General features: G+C 46.7%; 1 protein-coding gene and 1 long non-coding RNA gene across 4 annotated transcripts in view; one reads left to right on the top strand and one right to left on the bottom strand.

Annotated features, from left to right (window-relative positions):
* The window catches only part of Sil1 (SIL1 nucleotide exchange factor), a 224,476-nt gene extending 218,637 nt beyond the window's left edge, over positions 1-5,839 (bottom strand). The window contains exon 1 of one of the 3 annotated variants that reach the window (XM_040758095.1): positions 5,734-5,839. The gene's annotated coding sequence lies outside the window, so the exon portion shown is untranslated. Of the gene's footprint in view, positions 1-3,908; positions 4,057-4,908; positions 5,040-5,733 lie in introns of those variants that run through there. The other 2 variants (XM_040758093.1, XM_040758094.1) reach the window with 2 other exon arrangements.
* LOC110339741 lies at positions 5,102-18,156 on the top strand. Its single transcript, XR_005881754.1, has 3 exons — positions 5,102-5,467; positions 6,487-6,587; positions 17,723-18,156. It is a non-coding gene; the product is annotated as an uncharacterized LOC110339741 (long non-coding RNA).
* Positions 18,157-18,689: the final 533 nt, after the last annotated feature.

An 18,689-nucleotide genomic window follows, 5' to 3' on the forward strand; every position in this document is an offset into this window, starting at 1 on the left:
TTGGCACTTCCCACTGCCCAGCCCTAAGCTCAGAGCTCCCTGTCCCTCACCTTACTAAGGCCGTGGCACAAAACACTATTCATGCATTGGCTACTATTTCCTTTTCAATGCCAGAGCCAAGGGAAGACTAGGCAGCTGACGGAGGCTCGGCTGGACAGTCAGCATAACCACACCCTTGTCGTTTTCCCTGTCAGCTTGGCACAATTAGAGTCACCTGGGAAAGCTTCAATAAGGGACTGCCTAAATCAGGTGGGCCTGTAAGCGTGACTGGGAAAGACTTTTGTTCTTTAATTTTTTTTAAGTTTTATGTGTATGCATGTTTTGCCTACATGTATGCATGTGCATGACTGGTTTTCTCTAAGATCAGAAGAGCCGATCGGTTCCCCTGGAACGAGATGGTTGTGAGCCACCAAGTGTGCCCAGGTCCTCTGGAAAAGCAGCCAGTGCTCTTAACTGCTATACTATCTCTCCAGTCCCTATGTGTATGATTTCTAATTGTGTGTCTGTGTGTGTGGGTACAGGTGCCTGAAGAGGTGACAGGCATAGCATCTCCCTGAAACTGGATTTACCAGCAGTTATGAACCACCATTGAGTGTGGAGAACCAAACTCAGGTGCTACGCAGCATACACCCTTAACCACTGAGCCATCTCTCCAGGCCCTAGGAGGAATTTTCTTAATTGGGTTAACTGATGTAGCAAGTTTCACTCTGAATGCGAACAACTGTGGGGTGGGGGGCCATCTATGACGATCCCTAGGAGGACAGAAGGCAGTTTGGTTCAACATAACTCAGTAGCCAGTGTCATTTTCAACTTCTGGAGTCTGACCCCAAGTAATTTATTTTAGGCATATTTAAACACAGCACAATTTGGTGAAAACTTATTCTGGTGATAATTCAATCCTGCATGCACAACAAAGCATGCATAAATCTCTCTGAGGAACAAAGTTATCAGATGTAACTACACTGAAACTCTTTGCAAAGTCCGTGGAGATAGGTTCTACAGATTCTCCTGGGAAAAACAAATTTACGGTAAGGGTCTGGGGGAGGATATGGTATCAGAAAAGTCTCTAGATGAACAGATAAAGATCACCAGGATATCCCCTAGTGAGTATCTGTGAACACAAAGACCTCCTATTGACAACACCCTTTTCACGGTCTAGACCTTGAACAGTGAACGGTGAGCTGGGCAAGCAACCATGCATGCATTCATTTCTCTCTGCTCTTGACTGTGAATGTGACTAGCGACTTAAACTTTCTGTCTTGACTTTCCCAAAATGAAGGATGTAACTCGGGATTGTGAGCTGAACTAAACCTTTCTCCCTTAAAGCTGCTCTTTGCCGGGGCAGTTTATCACAGCAACAGAGGTGAAACTACCAGCTGCTAACGGAGCCTGAAGGAACTACAGAGCCTAGCCTAATGGCAGTTCCCTCTCTACTGGAGTCTCCTAACTCCAGGTTACAAGTCTGCACAAGGGAGAGTGTCAAGACGCCTCACAGGTCAAGAAGAACCACGCACCTGGGCAACCTGAATCTTTACAAAGCTTTTGTTCCAAAGATAAACCATTAGTGTTGATGTGAACTAGGAGGGCCCATCGTCTGAACAGGCTATTATAGTAAAATACATAAATGAAATTAAGAAAAAAAAAAACAGAAGGCACAATATTTCCTCTTCAGGCCACATTAAAATACGAAGCCCTCTGCTACAGAAGACTGAAGCTTGAAGCTTACAGCCAACTCAGAGAAGGACCAAGTACCCATCCCTGCTCAGAAGAGAAAAGGTTAGCGCCACAAGGATAGGTCTCCAAGTTGACACCCAAGCTAGGAACTAGAGGTGTTTGTGCTACAGAGTGTGACAGAGCACCAGCTGGGGCCCCTAGCAAACTCCTCAGGAGTCTACAACCAAGGGACACGAACCGTGAAAGCGTTGAGACTGGCTCTCTGCAGAGAGGCTAAGTCAAGGACCGGCAGGTGGCTCCACAGTTTCGCTTAGGATGAAGTCAGTGAAGACTGGAGGCAGGATGAAGTCGGAGTGTGGGTATACAAACATAAAAAGAATCAGAAAGCATCCACCTACTTCCCTTTATGGATTGTCATGTTCTAAGTTTTCTCATTGACAGCAACTGCTCAGAGTAGATGAGGTTCAGTTGTAGAGCATGTGTGGCATGCACATAAGACCGTAAGGTTTGAGCCCCAGCATTGAAAAAAAATTTTTTAAGCAAGTCCATAAAACTTTGCTTGCATTCCTGTGTCCAAAGGGTTTTCATATATAACACTTCACTTAGCCATCCTTTTAGATCGTATTCCCATTTTAAGCAATGGGAAATTGAGCCTACGAGATGAAGAACTTGCCCAAGATCATATGGCTAATTAGTAGCAGAATTACAGCTCCTGTTTACCAAACTCCAAAAACCCTATGTCTACCGCCAAAAGAAAAGAAAAAAAAAACTGCTGGGGAGGATAAAGCAGAAAGGTTACAGGTTTGGACTACCGGAGGCACAAAAAGATACAATGTTATTTTTAAAAAAAAGAACATTCAGATTGGTTCTCTGAAGAGAGGCTTTCTCAAGGACTAGAAGATAGCTTCTGTAAGTTTTGTTTAGGATAGAGAGTGGAGAGACAGGAGGCAGGTTGTGGCTGCACACACCTTAAGTTCCACCACTCGGGAGGCAGAGACAAGAGGATCTCTCTGAGTTTGAGTCAGCCTGGTCTACATACCGAGTTTCAGGACAACCAAGACTACAAGTGAGACCCTATCTCAAACAAAACAACAATAATAATAACTCATCTGAAGACATACTAGGGTCAAGGTTTTATAAACATGAGCCATCTAGAGATTTTTAGAAAGAAATGTGTCAGAGGTTAGTAAAACTGATCTCCAAAAACAATTTCTGGGTACAGATTTTTCAAAACTGCCTTGGTCAGTAGCCATGTCACTTATATGACGCCCACCTCCAGCCCCCAAGCCCACACCTACACACGCGACTGAAAGGAGAGTAGGAGGGTGATATTGGAGGTTCTAGTGTGCTTGCTATTTCAGAATTCATTTTGTTATTTTTCAGTTTCACTTAATTGGCCTTTTTCCCTGTCATGAGACACACTGGGGCTCAAAGTTGGCCTCAGTAGAGATGAAACAGCCTTCAAAAAACAACAGGAAAGAGGAAGAAAACAATAAATACCATGCAATTTTTATTTCTGAGCTGTCATATGCCTACTAACACATTCTCCATTCCCATTACCAGTAAAATATGCAGTCTTTTTATTGCCAGTTTCACTAAAACAGCACATGTGTTAATACACAGACTGAATTTACCACCTAAATTAAAGGTTATGGTAAGTCTGGTGTGGCAGCCACTTCTTAAGCATCCAAGAGCCAAGTCCCAGCGGGGAACACTGACCAATTTCTGACCCATGTTACGCACATAGCAATCCTAATATTACATTATGGTTTCCATTAAGATTTTTATCTGGTCCCTTTGTCTATACTTTTATCAGAAAGAAAATCTTCCGAGTGTAAAGATAAAAGGCCATGCACACAGTCTCACACTCCCAAAATAAACTTTGCTAGTACTTGTAAACATATCAGTTTCTTCTCTTAAAAACATGGAGAACCGGGCGCTGGTGGTGCACGCCTTTAATCCCAGCACTCGGGAGGCAGAGACAGGTGGATCTATTTGAGTTCGAGGCCAGCCTGGTCTACAGAGTGAGTTCCAGGACAGCCTCCAAAGCAATACAGAGAAACCCTGTTTCGAAAAACCAAAAAGCATGGAGGATTCGTCTTCTTCCTACCTACCTACAGTGGGTTATTCTAACTATTCCCTCAAAGCAGTTTGCAGTTTTGTTTTGAGATGGGAGAGCCCGCTGGATTTGAATGGAAGCCAAGTATTATAAATGCATTTAAAATCTATCTTACATATGGGTCAGAGAGATTAGATGCATAGAGTCTCAAGTCTTCCAGGCCGAACTGGAACTCTGTGTAGCTAGGGACGACTCAAATTTCTGACGCTCCTGCGTCTACTCCTTAGTGCTGGGATTACAAGCATCCATACACTGCAGTGAGTACACCTGGTTTACGCAATGGTAGGGACGGAATCCAGGGCTTCATCCACTGAGCTACATCTCCAGCCCTCATCAATTTATATTTAAAGGCATCTAACAAGTGCAAACAAGTGCCTGCTGGCTTCTCAGCTGTTGGCCATTTCTGGAAACCCAGTCCTTTTCCCATCAACAGGACCCTGGGGTCACCTGAATGCAAACAACTGCGACGTTGGCAGGTGTTAACTTTATCCAAAGTCTCTGGGAAGAAGCCTCGAGTTCAAGCACAGAAGTAGCTCGACAACAAAGCCCATAACCTTTAGCAACCTGGGGAGAGGAGTTCAGGGCAAGCTTTACGTCTACCGGTGCAAAGGAACCCACGCTGAGGGGGAGGAGGCGAAAGAACAAGAAGGCAGGGAGGGCGCAACTTCAAGTCGAGAGACTCGGGAGGTTCCCGGCCATAGTTAAGCAAAACTGTCAACCCTGGACGTGTGTCTGAGAGCAAGAACACCTAATTCACCCCCGCTTCCTTTCTTCGGGCAGGTGTGGGGAAAACTGAGGCCGGAGAAGGGGAGACCAAAGAGGGAAACTGCAAACACACGTGCAGCCCAAAGGCACCGCCCCCTCCTCTGGCGCTGGCGGGGGATCCCTGCGTCGCTCAGGGGGGAAACGGCCCTGGGGCTGCCGGCCGAGGACGCAGTTGGACGTCTCGCCCGCGTGGCGCTGAGGCGGTGGACGCGGTGGGACCCGGAACACTGCGGAAAGGTGCGGAGAGCGCGGGAGGGAGGAGGCCGCTAACGGCAGGAGGCGAGGCCGGGGCCGGCGCCGCCCGCCCTGCGTCCCGCTCCAGGGCCCGGGGCCCCCACCACCTCCCCTACCTTCGGCTTTCCACGGCAGCCGAGGGGCAGACACAACCCCCACAATTCCCGGCGGCTGCAGCGGCCACCAAGCTCCTCGTGCGCAAACGCGGCGGCCGGAGCCTGAAGGCGCGTGGCTATGGCGTCACGCGCAACCTGGGCCAATGGTAGCCCGCCAGGGCAGCCCCGGGGCGTCTCTCCTCGCTCTCCCACCGCCCCCACCACCCCCACGCGGCAGCGTTAGCCCCGCCTTCCTCGGCCGCGAAGCCACGCCCCCTGGCGTCTCCTTCCGCAGCCATGCTGACACCTTCGTTCCCTGCCCCTCCGCCTGCAGTAGTGTCTTTAAAAAAAAGAGATTAACACGCCGTGGGCCTGGTCTTGCCTTTCACCCAGAACTTCAGCTTCTTGTTTAATTTCCCAAGATCGTAATTTCTTTCTAACGTAAGGATCTTCGGAAAGAAACCCGAGGGGGGTGGGAGGCAAAATATAAATCACGATGCTTATGACTCAGTTTGTGACACAAGTGGAAACTCGAGCAACAAATAGTCCTTTGAAAGACTCATGCAAAAACAGAACACCTGTAAGTCATTCGCTTTATGGAAATTTTTGGGGGGGTGCTTTTTTTTAAATAAGTTATTTTAAAGATAAATAGGTTACCTGCATCCCTGACCCCCCGCCATGCTGCTGAAGGTCTGTTTGCCAGGTGATACGCATACACAATACTTTCACAAGATTAGAATCGCTGTCCTCTTACACGGAGAGCAAGGCTCCAAGAAGATGTTCTAGTTTGCTGTGAGAAAATTATGACCTAAAGCAACATGGGAGGAAAGGGTTTATTTGACTTACAGGTTACGGGTTCATTATCCAACAGGGTCGGGTGAGGAACTTGAGGCAGGAGCCGAAGCAAAGACCACCGAGAGCCGCCGCTCTCTTGTCTGTCTTAACTCTGGTTTGCTTAGCTCCCTTTCTTAGCTGAGGCCCACCTTTCTGGGGATGGTACCGCCCACTGTGGTCTGGGCCCTCCATCAATTACCCATGAACGTGCTCAGGGGCCAATGGGCCAAAGGCAATTTCTCCATTGAGGTTCCCTCTTCCTTGGGTGTGTAAGGTTGACAGCTTTGACTGTGACAGGATGATGGATTTATGCAAACAAGGTCACGGAATGAAAACGTTAGAAGTGAGGATTCAAAATAGATGGGGTACCCTCCAAAGTCATGTTTTCTCGGTACTAAACCACATATACACAGACTGGCTAAAACTGACTGACAAAATAGTTACAAGTGTTTATAGGCCATTTGTGAGTGAATATAAAGACGATCCAAGCCAGTAACTTCCTCAAATGCCAAATACCTCCCCGCCATGATAACAGCAATTAACTTATTTCTGAAATTCCCTTCCCTTCTTCATATATAAGGTGAACTTCCAGCTTTCAATTTACCTTCTTAATTATGTTTATGTCAATCAGGTGGGAAGTTGACTTCATAACCACTGAGCAAAGCCTTGGGCAGTAGCTACAGAAGGAAAATGAGCTCCTAGGAAGTAGCTGAGTGGGTAGTATCAGTTAATGAAAAATAATAAAAACATTTCCTTGGGTTCTAGGTGGGAAAGAACAGAGAACATCTTACTCTCCTATGGCATGTTCGGGAGACCAGTGGGAGGAGGTGGACCCAGGAATAATTCTGCCTCGTGTCGCTGCTATAGTAAGTCAAAAATATTGCAACTCAAAAATGCACTTAAAGCTGGGAGTGGTGGATTAAGTCCCAGCACTTAGGAGGCTGAGGGAGTAGGATCACAGGTTTGAAATCAATCTGAGCAGCACAGTGAGACTCTATTTCAGAAAACCGAAAACTATAAAATGAGAACTGCATTTGATATACCTGCCCTGATGCAGAGTGCCTGCTGTTTACCGTGCTGATTGCTTGTCTAGCTGGGAGCCAGTACTGCTCAGCATCTTGAGGGATGTGACAGCTACCCTCCGTCACCAACTTCACGTGACTTGGAATCATCTAGGTTATGAATTTTTGGATGTATCTCTAAAGGCGTCTGTCTTAGTCGGGGTTTCTATGGCTGTGAAGAGACACCATGGCCACTGCAACTCTTATAAAGGAAAACATTTAATTGGAGTGGCTTACAATTTCAGAGGTTTGGCCCATTATCCTCGGGGTGGGATGCAGGCAAAGAGGGTGTCCGGAAAAGGAGCTAAGAGTTTTACATCATGACATGCAGGCTTGAGGGAACTTTTCGCCACAAACCCTGCTGCCAGGAATCACCTCTGTGTTCTTAGACTGTTTGTGCACTTGAGTGTGAGCATCAAGCTAATATTCCAGCCTTGGCTGCAGAAATGCCGTTGTATGTGAAACACTCCTTCTGGGTTCTTTTTGTTTGTTTGTTTTTACGAGACAGGGTTTCTCTGTATTGTTTTGGAGGCTGTCGGTCCAGCCTGGCCTCGAACTCACAGAGATCCACCTGCCTCTGCCTCCCGAGTGCTGGGATTAAAGGCGTGCGCCACCACCGCCCGGCTCCTTCTGGGTTCTTAAACTCCAAGACTCAGGGTCAAGTAAAAGAGAGACATGGAAATGTTAAGAGATCAAATCACAACAACCAGCAAGTACCTCTTTTTTTTTTTTTTTTTTTTTTTTTGGTTTTTCGAGACAGGGTTTCTCTGTATTGTTTTGGAGGCTTTTCTGGAACTCGGTCTGTAGACCAGGCTGGCCTTGAACTCACAGAGATCCACCTGCCCGTGCCTCCCGAGTGCTGGGATTAAAAGCATGCGCCACCAACACCTGGCTCAGCAAGTACCAATTTACAATAATATTCACAAAGAACTCAAACTATAGTCCATTTTGTTCATACTGCAGCTGTCCAAAAATCCCTTTTTTTTTTTTAAAAGATCTATTTTACTGGATATGGTGGTGCACACCTTTAATCCCAGCTGTCAGGAGGCAGAGGCAGGTGGATCTTTGTGAGCTTGGGGCCAATCTGGTGTGCATAGTGAGTTCTAGAACAGTCAGGGCTCAAGAGAGAACCTGCCTCTAAAAAATATTTTATTTTTCTTAAATTGTGTGTGTATGTGCACGCGCATGCAATCCCGCGTGTATATTAGTGCGTGCATCTGTATGTAAATATGTGCACATGAGTGCAGGTGCCCACCAAAATCTGGTGTTACAGGCAATTAATTGTGAGCTGCGCAATATGAGTGCTAAGAACTTAACTCATGTCCTCTAGAAAAGCAGTTCATGCTCTTAACCATTGCCCCGTCTCTCCAGTCCCCTCTTCCCCTAATCCCTTTTTGAGCAACGTCCCTTCCCAAACATTATCTGCATCAGACACTCTTGTGAGACAGTAGGGAAGATTTTGCTCATTCCCACAGAATCAAAATCTCTGAACCCGTTAGAAATGTGCTATCCAGCTGTGGCTTTTGGATGCTACAGAAAGTACCTCGCTGCAAGAATGGGAATGGTCCCAGAAAAACTAAGTCAGACAGCCAGTATGTAGAAAGAAACAGGACTCTAAGGAGAATTCCAGAAAAACCAAGGGAAGCACCCATGTTCAGAACTGATATCCACAACTGCCCAGGCTGTACCCGGAAGAGATCGTTCCAGCCAAGGAAGGGTAAAAACCAGTCTTGGGCACACCTGAGCCTGTATCTGTTGTTAAATATGGAATAAGGACCCACGCAATGGACGGAGCACAAGCCATGCAGAGCATATTAACCATAGTTTATTATAGAGAGACCAAAAGGTAGGGGTGGGGGGTGGAGGAGGAGACGGGACACACGACACATGACAGAGAGAGAAGATAAGATAGAGAGAAAGATGAGAGTAAGAAAGAGTGTAAACGGGCAGGGGTCAGTCCTTTAAAGGGGTCCTTTGCACCTGCGTGGTTCTCACAGAACTCTGGGCTGGCCAGAGTGTTGCCTGAGTGCATCCTGCCAGGTAACAGGGCAGGGAAGCCACCTTTATTTATGATTAAAAAGAGGTGGGGGTGTTAGACGTGGCAGAATTAGGGAATAAGGATGTTGAGTTCTTAAGACTGCTGACCTGGGGGCATCGACCATCTTTGGGGGATCTTGAGAAAGTTGGGGTGTTGTCACATCCTGAGTAGCTGGTTGTTCCATTGTAGTCCAGGCTGTGTGGAACTCTCTGGCGCCTCTGTAGATCTGGCAAGATGTTAGCAGAGTAGAGGACAAAGTTAGGTTAAAAAATTTTTTCTCTTGGGTCCTGGTATTTGAGGGGAAGATTGTGAGATGAGGGAGGGGTTCCCACACTCTGGCCAGCGTAATGCCCGAACCTGTCAGTATCGCCAGCTCCGCCGCTTGAAGTCAAGAATCCTAGTCTCAGGCCAGCAAGATGGCTCAGTGGTGGGAGAAGAAATCAAGCCCCAATAAGTTATCCTCTGACCTGCACCTGCATGAGCAGCATTGGCACACACACACAGGCGTGCACATACAAGTAAATGAATAAACGTCCATTCAAGTTTCTATACCCAGGGCCCCAGTGATTGCATTGCTGAAGGCCTCAAAGACCGAACAGGGAAAGCGATAAAACGTACAGTACTTTGAGTCCTTGTAAAAGGGGTGTGAGGACCTCATGATGGCAGCTGAGGTTTTGGCAGCTCCAAGAGGCTTGGGCCAGGGAAGGTCAGTAAATTTAAACTGCACTAGCTCTTAGCTAAACAGGCCTTTCTGCTTCAAAGGGAACACACTGGGGACGGGGGGACCAGGAAGACAGACAGGTTTCAAAGTATGGTCACACCAAGCAACATGTCAAGAACCACAGCTCTGTCGGCAGAAGGACTTCACACATCCATTCGCGTACACAAACAGACAGTCTGACAGAAGGCACTGCCCGAAAGCACCTGCAGAGGCTTGGAACCGCAGGAATGCGCAGGTGCTTAGGGCAGGGGACTTAGCTTTGGCCCTGTTCCTGTTACTCGCTGCTGCATAACAAAGCATCCTCCTACTGAGTGCCTTAAAAGAACAACTTGCCCGGCAGCTTGGACAGGAGACAGCAGCAGAGAGGCATCAACACTATCCCAACTGGGATGATGTGACAAAGGCAAGATGTTCAATCATGAGCCCTGGCTGTTGCTTGGAGTCTCAGCAGGTGCTGTCATCCTGACACCGACAAACCTCTCCACGTAGCTGCTTGGCTTCTTAAACCCATCTTCCACTGCCGTACCAGAATCCCACAGACTGGGTCATTTGTACTTTTGATTGTGAGCCTAGCCTTTAATGGCTGAACCATCTCTCCAAACCCCAGACTGGGTCATTTGTAACGAGTGGGAATTTCTTTACCTCGTGGTTCTGGACTCTGGAAGTTCAAAATAAAGAGGTGATGGATATATGGTAAGGACCTCCAGGCTGCACCATTCCTTCAGGCAGATAGGTAATGAGTATTCGTGAATGAACAAAGCAGGGCGGGTTGGGCTCACTGTGGTGGCACAGGCTGTAATCCAGAGATCAGCCTGGGCAACAGAGTAAGTCCCCGGGCAGCCAGAACTACACTGAGAAACCCTGTCCCAAAAAACCAAATGGAAGGGAGGGAGGGAGGGAGGGAGGGAGGGAGGGAGGGTGGGAGGGAGAAGCAAGAGGTATGTCATGACAATGTCGAGGAAAATACAGTCTGACAGAAAGCCCCACATTCTGATGCAAACACCCACGCTCCTGAACACAGCACAGACACACAGCAAACAAACATACCTACACGTGTCTGCAAATTGATATTCCCTAGTCATATATATGGTAGTTCACATAATGATATGGAGTTTGCCACAGGGTTATTACCTACATACTTATATAGTTAAATGCATAGAGTGAATATATATACATATATATGCATATACATATATATATATACACACACACATATATATATGTAACGTGCATTCTTTCCTGCCATCTGCCTGGGTCCCGCTGCTGTCTCAGCCCCCAAATAACACACGAGACACTACATTAATTACGAAGCTGTTGACAGTTTGCTATGGTTTCTTAATGGCTAGCTCTGACTTAATTATTAACCCATAATTACTAATATATATATTTTATAAGGTCTTATCTTTTACCGAGAACGCCAGACTTGCGCCCTCTCCTCCCGGGATCACATTGTGACTCCCTGCCCTTGAGTACATTTCCCAAAATCCTCCTCGACTCCTAGTCCCACCTATCTTGTTCCCTATTGGCCAACAGTGCTTTATTTATCAATCAACAGGACAACATATACACAGAAGGACTCACCCCAGTCACTGGAAGACTTGCCTCTATCAGACTGGCCTGTGGCCATGTCTGTGAGAGACCATATTGATGCAGGAGGTCTCAGCCCACTGTGACACCATCCCTAGGCTTGGGCTGTATAAGAAAGCCAGCTCATGAGCCAGAGAGCGAGCCAAAAGCATCATTCCTTCATGGTTTTTTGTTTCAGTTCCAAGTTGACTGTCACAGTTCTATACAATTTTCGCCCTGCCATTCCTACATACCTGGAAATGGTCCTAAAACCCAGGCTACTTCGGGGCTATTGCACAGCTGGATTAGCTCCTTGGATTAATCTTTGGCTCTCCAGGGCTGCATCTCCAGTTGGGGGGCTTCAGAAAGATCAGTGCCTGTTGTGGGATATGTGCACACTGTGTGAAAGACCTATTGTTGTGACTGACATGATGAAAAACTGAATGGCCAATAGCCAGGCAGGAGAATATAGGTAGAGCTTCTGGGCTCCTCTACCTTACAGGGGTCACGCCTGCACCTAAAACCACACCCAAAGGGTGTGGCCGCTACCAAAAGTTCACTGCCAAGACAAGATGCCACTACAAAACTCTGGGAAGAGGAAAGGCGGAGTGGACGGTGGGATGCAGAGGAAGCAGGGTGGGCAGCACGGAGATGAAGTAAGGAGCCTCGTGGAAGAGTGTGGATTGAAAATATGGGCTAGTGTAAGTTATAAGAACTAGTTACCAATTAATACTAGATTCTATGAAGAATAATAAGAAATATGCTGGGTGGTGGTGGTGGCACATGCCTTTAATTCCGAGGCAGAGGCAGGCAGATCTCTGTGAGTTCGAAGCCAGCCTGGTCTACAGAGCAAGTTCCAGGACAGATTCCAAAACAATACAGAGAAACCCTGTCTCAAAAAACAAACAACAACAACAAAATCTAGTTAGGAACAAGCCTAAGATAAGGCCAAGCTTTTATAATTAACAAGTCTCTGTGTCATTATTTGAGGGCTGGCAGTTCCAACAAGAAAATACTACTGCAGGTGCTTACTGGGATCCTGGGCACATCGGTCCAGGAACTGGGCATGCCAGTACAGTTCAGGCCCAATAAGCTACAGATGGGAGAACCTTTCTCTCCTCTGCTCTCACCCTTCAAAACAGTACCCAGCAGACTGGAAAGATGGTCTCTGGCAGATAAAGGCACCTGCAGCCAAGGCTGACAGCCTGACCTTGGTCTCTGGAACCCCCATGGTGGGAGAACAGACTCCTGCAAATTGTCCCCTCACCTCTGCAGGTGCGTGGCACAGGTGCCCTGCACGTCCAGCCCCAAGACAAATTTTAGCTGTAATTAAAAATATATATATATATATGTATGTATATATATTTAATCTTAAAAATCAAGGACTAGAGATGTAGGCCAGTGATACAGATCATTTGCCTAGCATGCACAAGGTCTGGGTTGGATCCTCAGAGGAGGAAGGAGGAAGGAAAGGGGTGATAGGGAGGGAGAGGGAGAACGTATACATGTATGAAGCGTTCCATCCAGGGCCTGACAAGAAGTAAAGTGCAAAATTACCTCAGCGATGAGTTCTGTTCTTTTCCATGCCTACTGGCTACGCGGGCATCACACTAGGGGCTGGGCAAAGTCAAGAAGCGCACAAAAGCAAGATCTCTGCTTTACACGCCGACTTAACATTCCAAGCAGTGATCTTGTTTCCAGACCTAATGCACACAATGCCCATTACGCATTCCTACTCTGTCTGATGGCTTTCTTGGAAAGCCTGTGAGAAGGGGTGTGACTCAGGTAGACGAGCCTTCTCCCCAGGGACAAATGAGGCGCCGAGGGAAGCAGATGTACGCCAAGTGTCTCTCAGACAGAGGGCTTGGAGGGGTGGCTTTTCAGGGAGCAGAGCGCCATGTTCCCTCAGCCAGGTGACAAGCTGAATGTGGTTTTCCTCAGGAGCGTCTTTATTACTCCACACAATGGGCCAATCCAGGCAACGGGGAGCCGGCTACACGCAGCTCGTCATTCTTATTTGTTCAGCCATCGTGGCTTCCCCTTTCCCCCACAGCCTCCACAGAGACACCCAGGGAGGAAGTCGCTGGCACCAAGATCATTATGGAATTATGAGTCTCATCGAACCATCATTAGAGCCACCATAGGGAAATAAATCCTCCCTGGCTAGAGCTTCATCGTAAAGCCATAGGAACTCCGCTTCCTTGTCCTAACGTGCTCCTGGGAAACAGGGGCTGGGGAGTGGAATAAGGTTGAGGAGCCATTCTCTAGAGCAGGGGACTCAGAGTCTACAGCCCTGTCTGCAACCCACACTGGGCAACAATGACGACAATAACAACCTGTCATTAAGGAGAACATTATAGCTTATATATAAACGCGTTCTCATATCCCTTACATTGTTTAATTCTGTGAGACACAGGTTTTATTGTTCTTCATTAACCGAAATGGGGAACTGAAGCTCAAATGTGCTGATACAGCTCCGTGGGGGGCACGGGGCAGCCCCCAAATTAGAATGGGTAGCATAGAGCGCTCCCTAAGGTTCCAAGTAGACCTCAGCCTTGATTTAACTCAAAACCGAACACTTTTCATATGAAAATTAGTCTGATTCCACCTTATTGAATCCGTCCAAGTGATATGCTATGACCCAGGGACCCAAGAGTAAATAGGCACACTGAGAATTGAGGTAAAGATGGCCTCAAATGCTTTGCCACCTTATTTGGGGAAAGGTGAGGTATATTTCTATCCCCTTTGAATCTCTGCTGACACGTGACTGATAAAGAATACAAGGCCGGGCGTTGGTGGCGCACGCCTTTAATTCCAGCACTCGAGAGGCAGAGGAAGATGGATCTCTGTGAGTTCGAGGCCAGCCTGGTCTATAAGAGCAAGTTCCGGGACAGCCTCCAAAGCCACAGAGAAACCCTGTCTCAAAAGAAGAAGGAGAAGGAGAAGGAGAAGGAGAAGGAGAAGGAGAAGAAGAAGAAGAAGAAGAAGAAGAAGAAGAAGAAGAAGAAGAAGAAGAAGAAGAAGAAGAAGAAGAAGAAGACAAATGAGGTAATGCTATCCTAGAACAAGCCTAGCTAAGACCTGCCTTAGCTGCTTAGCTGTTCTATAATAATAACCGAAGCAACCCAAGTAGAGAGACAATGCACAAAGAGGGACTCCACTGAGCCCACCCTTCCAGGCATACTGCCAAGACCCAGACAGGTTAAGTTATTTAGCCTTATTTGTTCCTAATGTGCATATCCTTTCTCACAATGCACTGGATTTTAATTATATACATATTCTGTTGTGCCTAGCTAGGCATAGAGGATAAATAGGGAATTCTCCCTGAAAGTTCACTTTAAGGACACAGCTTGCCTTATGGCACATGCACCCAAAACCAATCTTCGCCACAAGAGCACTCCCATCCTCACAACTGGACTGAAAAGGATGTGTCTTGGTCTTTCGGTGAAGTGGAGTTTTCATGCAGTCTGATACAAGGCAGGGATCTTGGGTTTTAGCAGGTTGCTGGGTGCATCCTTTGGAGAAGGGTTTGTGTGCTTGTGATTGTGGGTAAGCTTCTCGGGCGGCAAGCTGCATTATTAGAAATAGGATGTGGAGGCTGGAGAGATGGCTCCTCAGCGTAGAGCTGCTCTGCCAGAGAAGAAGCATTTGATTCCCACCACCCATATGACTTCTCAAAATTGTCTGTGACTTCAGTTCCAGGACATCAATAGCCTCTTTAGGCCTCCATAGACAGTGTATGCACGCACTGTGCATATACACATGGCAAAAAACCCATACACATAAAAGAAAAATAAAAAGAATTTTCACCAGGCAGTGGTGGCACACGCCTTTAATCCTAGCACTCGGGAGGCAGAGGCAGGCTGATCTCTGTGAGTTCGAGACCAGCTTGATCTACAGAGTGAGTTCCAGGACAGCCTCCAAAGCCACAGAGAAACCCTGTCTCGAAAAACCAAAATAAATAAATAAAAAGAATTTTCAAAGAAAAGAAAAGAGATAGGATGTAGGCTTCTGAGACAGTTCAGTGGGTAACGACGCTTGCTGCTAAATTGATGATCTGAGTTTGAACCCCAGGACCCATACGGTGGAAGCGGGGAGAGCAGACTCCTACAAGTTGTTTTCTGATCTCCACACACTTCCAGTGGCGCACAAATACCCACACACGAACACACACACACACACACACACACACACACACACACTTACATTAACAGATGCAATAAAATCAATGCAGAACTCTTTCCCAAGAACGAAATGAGGGCGTTGCACACAGCGAGAGCCAAGTGGAGCCCCAGGCTACTTAAGCTATCCGCTGTGCTTGGCTGCGCACGCCACAGAGCTCCAGTGCAGCCAGGGCTAGGTAGGTGCTGTGCCGTTTCTCGCTTCTGATAATCCATTCTCACACTCTAAACACAGTAAGGCGGGTCAGCACGTCTACATCTTGTATCCTCTCAAATTGGATTATGCCGGAAAAGAATGAGTGGGCTCGCTGGGCGTTGGTGGCGCACGCCTTTAATCCCAGCGCTGGGGAGGCAGAGGCAGGCGAATTTCTGTGAGTTCCAGACTAAGCCTGGTCTACCGAGCAAGTTCCAGGACAGCCTCCAAAACAATACAGAGAAACCCTGTCTCGAAAAACCAAAAAAAAAAAAAAAAAAAAAAAAAAAAAAGAATGAGTGGGCTCCTCTCACAACGTCCAAGGGATGGGAGAGTCTTGCTGGCCCTCGCTGTCTGAGCATGTGCCTTTCTTTCTTGGTGCTGTTGCCATTATTTAGCTTTATTTTGTGGGGACAGGCTCAGGACAGGTTTCTCTGTGTAGCCCTGGCTGTCCTGGAATTCTCTTTTGTAGATCACACTGGTCTTGAACTCATAGAGTTCAAGCCTGCCTCTACCTCCTGAGTTCTGAGGGGAAAGGCATGTGTCACCTGCCACCTGGCAGGCTTTCTTTTTTTTTTTTTTTTTTTTGGTTTTTCTAGACAGGGTTTCTCTTTGGCTTTGGAGGCTGTCCTGGAACTCGCTTGGTAGTCCAGGCTGGTCTCGAACTTACAGAGATCCGCCTGCCTCTGCCTCCCGAGTGCTGGGATTAAAGGCGTGTGCCACCTACGCCCAGCCTGGCAGGCTTTCTTAAGGTGAGAGAGATACAATTCACATACCATAAAACTAATGTTTTTAATGTTTGAAATCCAGTCCAGATACAGCGGTACATGTTTACAGTCCCAGCACCTAGAAAACTGAGGCAGGAGGGTTATGAGTTTAAAAATAAATAAATAAAGTAGCTCGGCGATGGTGGCGCACACTTTTGATCCCATTACTTAGGAGACACAGGCAGGAGGGTCTCTGTGAGCTCCAAAGCCAGTCCGGTCAGGGCTACACAGAGAAACCTTGTCTGAAAAAAATACCGCCTCAAAAGTAGCTGGACATGTGAGGGATGTTTTTAACCCCAGCACTCTGAAGGTAGAGGCAAGAGCACCCACCAGCTCAAAGAAGGTCAATCTACATAGCAAGAGTTTATCCTCTATCCTTTTTTTTTTTAAGATTTATTTATTATGTATACAGTGTTCTGCCTATATGCCAGAAGAGGGCACCAGATCAAATCAGAGATGGTTGTGAGCCACCATGTGGCTGCTGGGAACTGAACTCAGAACCTCTGGAAGAGCAGCCAGTGCTCTTAACCTCTGAGCCATCCCTCCGGCCTATCCTCTATCCTTAAAAAATAAATAAATAAAATATGTAATTAGGGGCTTGGTGGTGGTGGTGGTGGTGCATGTCTTAATCCTAGCACTGAGGAGGTAAAGGCAGGTGGATCTCGGTGACTGTGAGGCCAGCATGGTCTACAGAGTGAGTTCCAGGACAACCAGGACTACACAGAGAAACCTTGTCTGGAACCCCGACCCCAAAAAAAGTAATTCAGTTTTTTTAGCAGTGTTATAATGTTGCACACATGCCACTAATTCCAAAACATTCAGGTCACCCCAAAGAGAAACTATTTTTAATAATTTATGTTTGTTTCATGCATATTTTTGTTTTGTCTGCATGCATGTCTGTGAGGTATCAGATCCCCTGAAACTGGAGTTACAGGCCGTTGCGAGCTGTCACATGGGTGCTGGGAATTGAGTCCAGGTCCTCTGGAAGAGCAGCCAGTGCTCTTAACTACTGAGCCATCTCTCCAGCCCCAAGAAACTTTTTATTTTATTTTATTGTTTGTTTGTTTGTTTTCCAAGAAACTTTTTTAAATTATGTCTTTATTTACTCATTTTTGTGTACATGTATGTACATAGTATGTGCATAGACATGTTTATGTTTATGACACAGGCCCACATGTGGAGGTCGGAGGGGCAATCTCGGATGTTGTTTCTCACTTTTGATCTGATTGGAGATCAGCAAGTGCAGAGCTCCACACCATGCCCTTAGCCTCCTCCCGCTACAGTTTATAGGAGCTCTTAATGGGAGCTCCTCATTGGTCCTTGTGGTGAGGACGTGGAGCCAGGGATCCCCGACTACCCAGTCTGCTTTGCTAGACAAGAGCCCAGATGGTGTGTGATGGGGGCTGAGGAGTCGGGTGACGTAAAAGACTTGAAAGGTTATAAGAAACCTGAATTTCCTTGCTTCTCTCCTCAGCCTACTTACCAAAGACCAGCTTTTGGAGCACCACTGCAGAATAACTGCGTTTTAAACTTTCTGCCTAACTCGGCTTCAGGCTTACAGCATGACACCAAACTTCTTGAGAGACACCCCCTTCCTGCCACTCCCTCCTCCACAATACATTCTCATCTCCACCAAAGCAACTTGGATCCCTCTGAAAGATTTACTGTCGGCACCGCAGACAAATAAGTGAATAGCCAACCAGCAGTTGATTCTAAAGACAGGATGCTCATTTGCATGAGTAGTTGCACCTCGTTTGCATCCTATTTGCATGTCGTTTGCATATCGTGTCCACCCTGTCAGAATGTATATAAATCCTTTATACTTTCACTTTTTTAATTTTCTAAAAAGGTCTACACCCACACATCCTGCCCAGACTGTCTGGTAAAATTACAGGTTGTGTATTCCTAGTTTGATTGTAAAGAGCTTATGTGTCATGTTGTGAAGATTTCTAACCGTAGCAATCCACCACAGGGCTCTTGGAACTTCATTTGAGAAACCTCCTTTATTTATTGAAATAAATAAGCAACCAAAAGTTAAAAGCAGGGCATAGTGATACATGCCTGTAGTCTCAGCCATTTAAGAGGTAGAGGCAGAAGAAACATCATGAATTTAAGACCATCCTGGCCTAAATAGAGAGTTTAAAGCCAGGCTGAACTAAATAAGAGACCATGCCTTAAAATAAATAAGTTTTAATACTGCCATCATAGTACATATCTATAATCCTAGCAACTGGGAAGTTAAGACGGGAGGATTGTGAGTTTGAGGGTAACCTGAAACGTACAGTCTTTTTTGAAATGTTTTTATCACATTTACGTATGCATGGGTGGATGAATGGAAACATATACAACAGTATCCACGTGGAGGTCAGACAACGTGTGAGAGTCACCACTCTCCTTCCATCACATGGGTCTCAGGAATCAAAACCCAAGAGCCATCTTGC

This window comes from Mesocricetus auratus, unplaced genomic scaffold (genome assembly GCF_017639785.1).
Source record: "Mesocricetus auratus isolate SY011 unplaced genomic scaffold, BCM_Maur_2.0 Super-Scaffold_100015, whole genome shotgun sequence".
In the NCBI taxonomy this organism is placed as follows: Eukaryota; Metazoa; Chordata; class Mammalia; order Rodentia; family Cricetidae; genus Mesocricetus; species Mesocricetus auratus.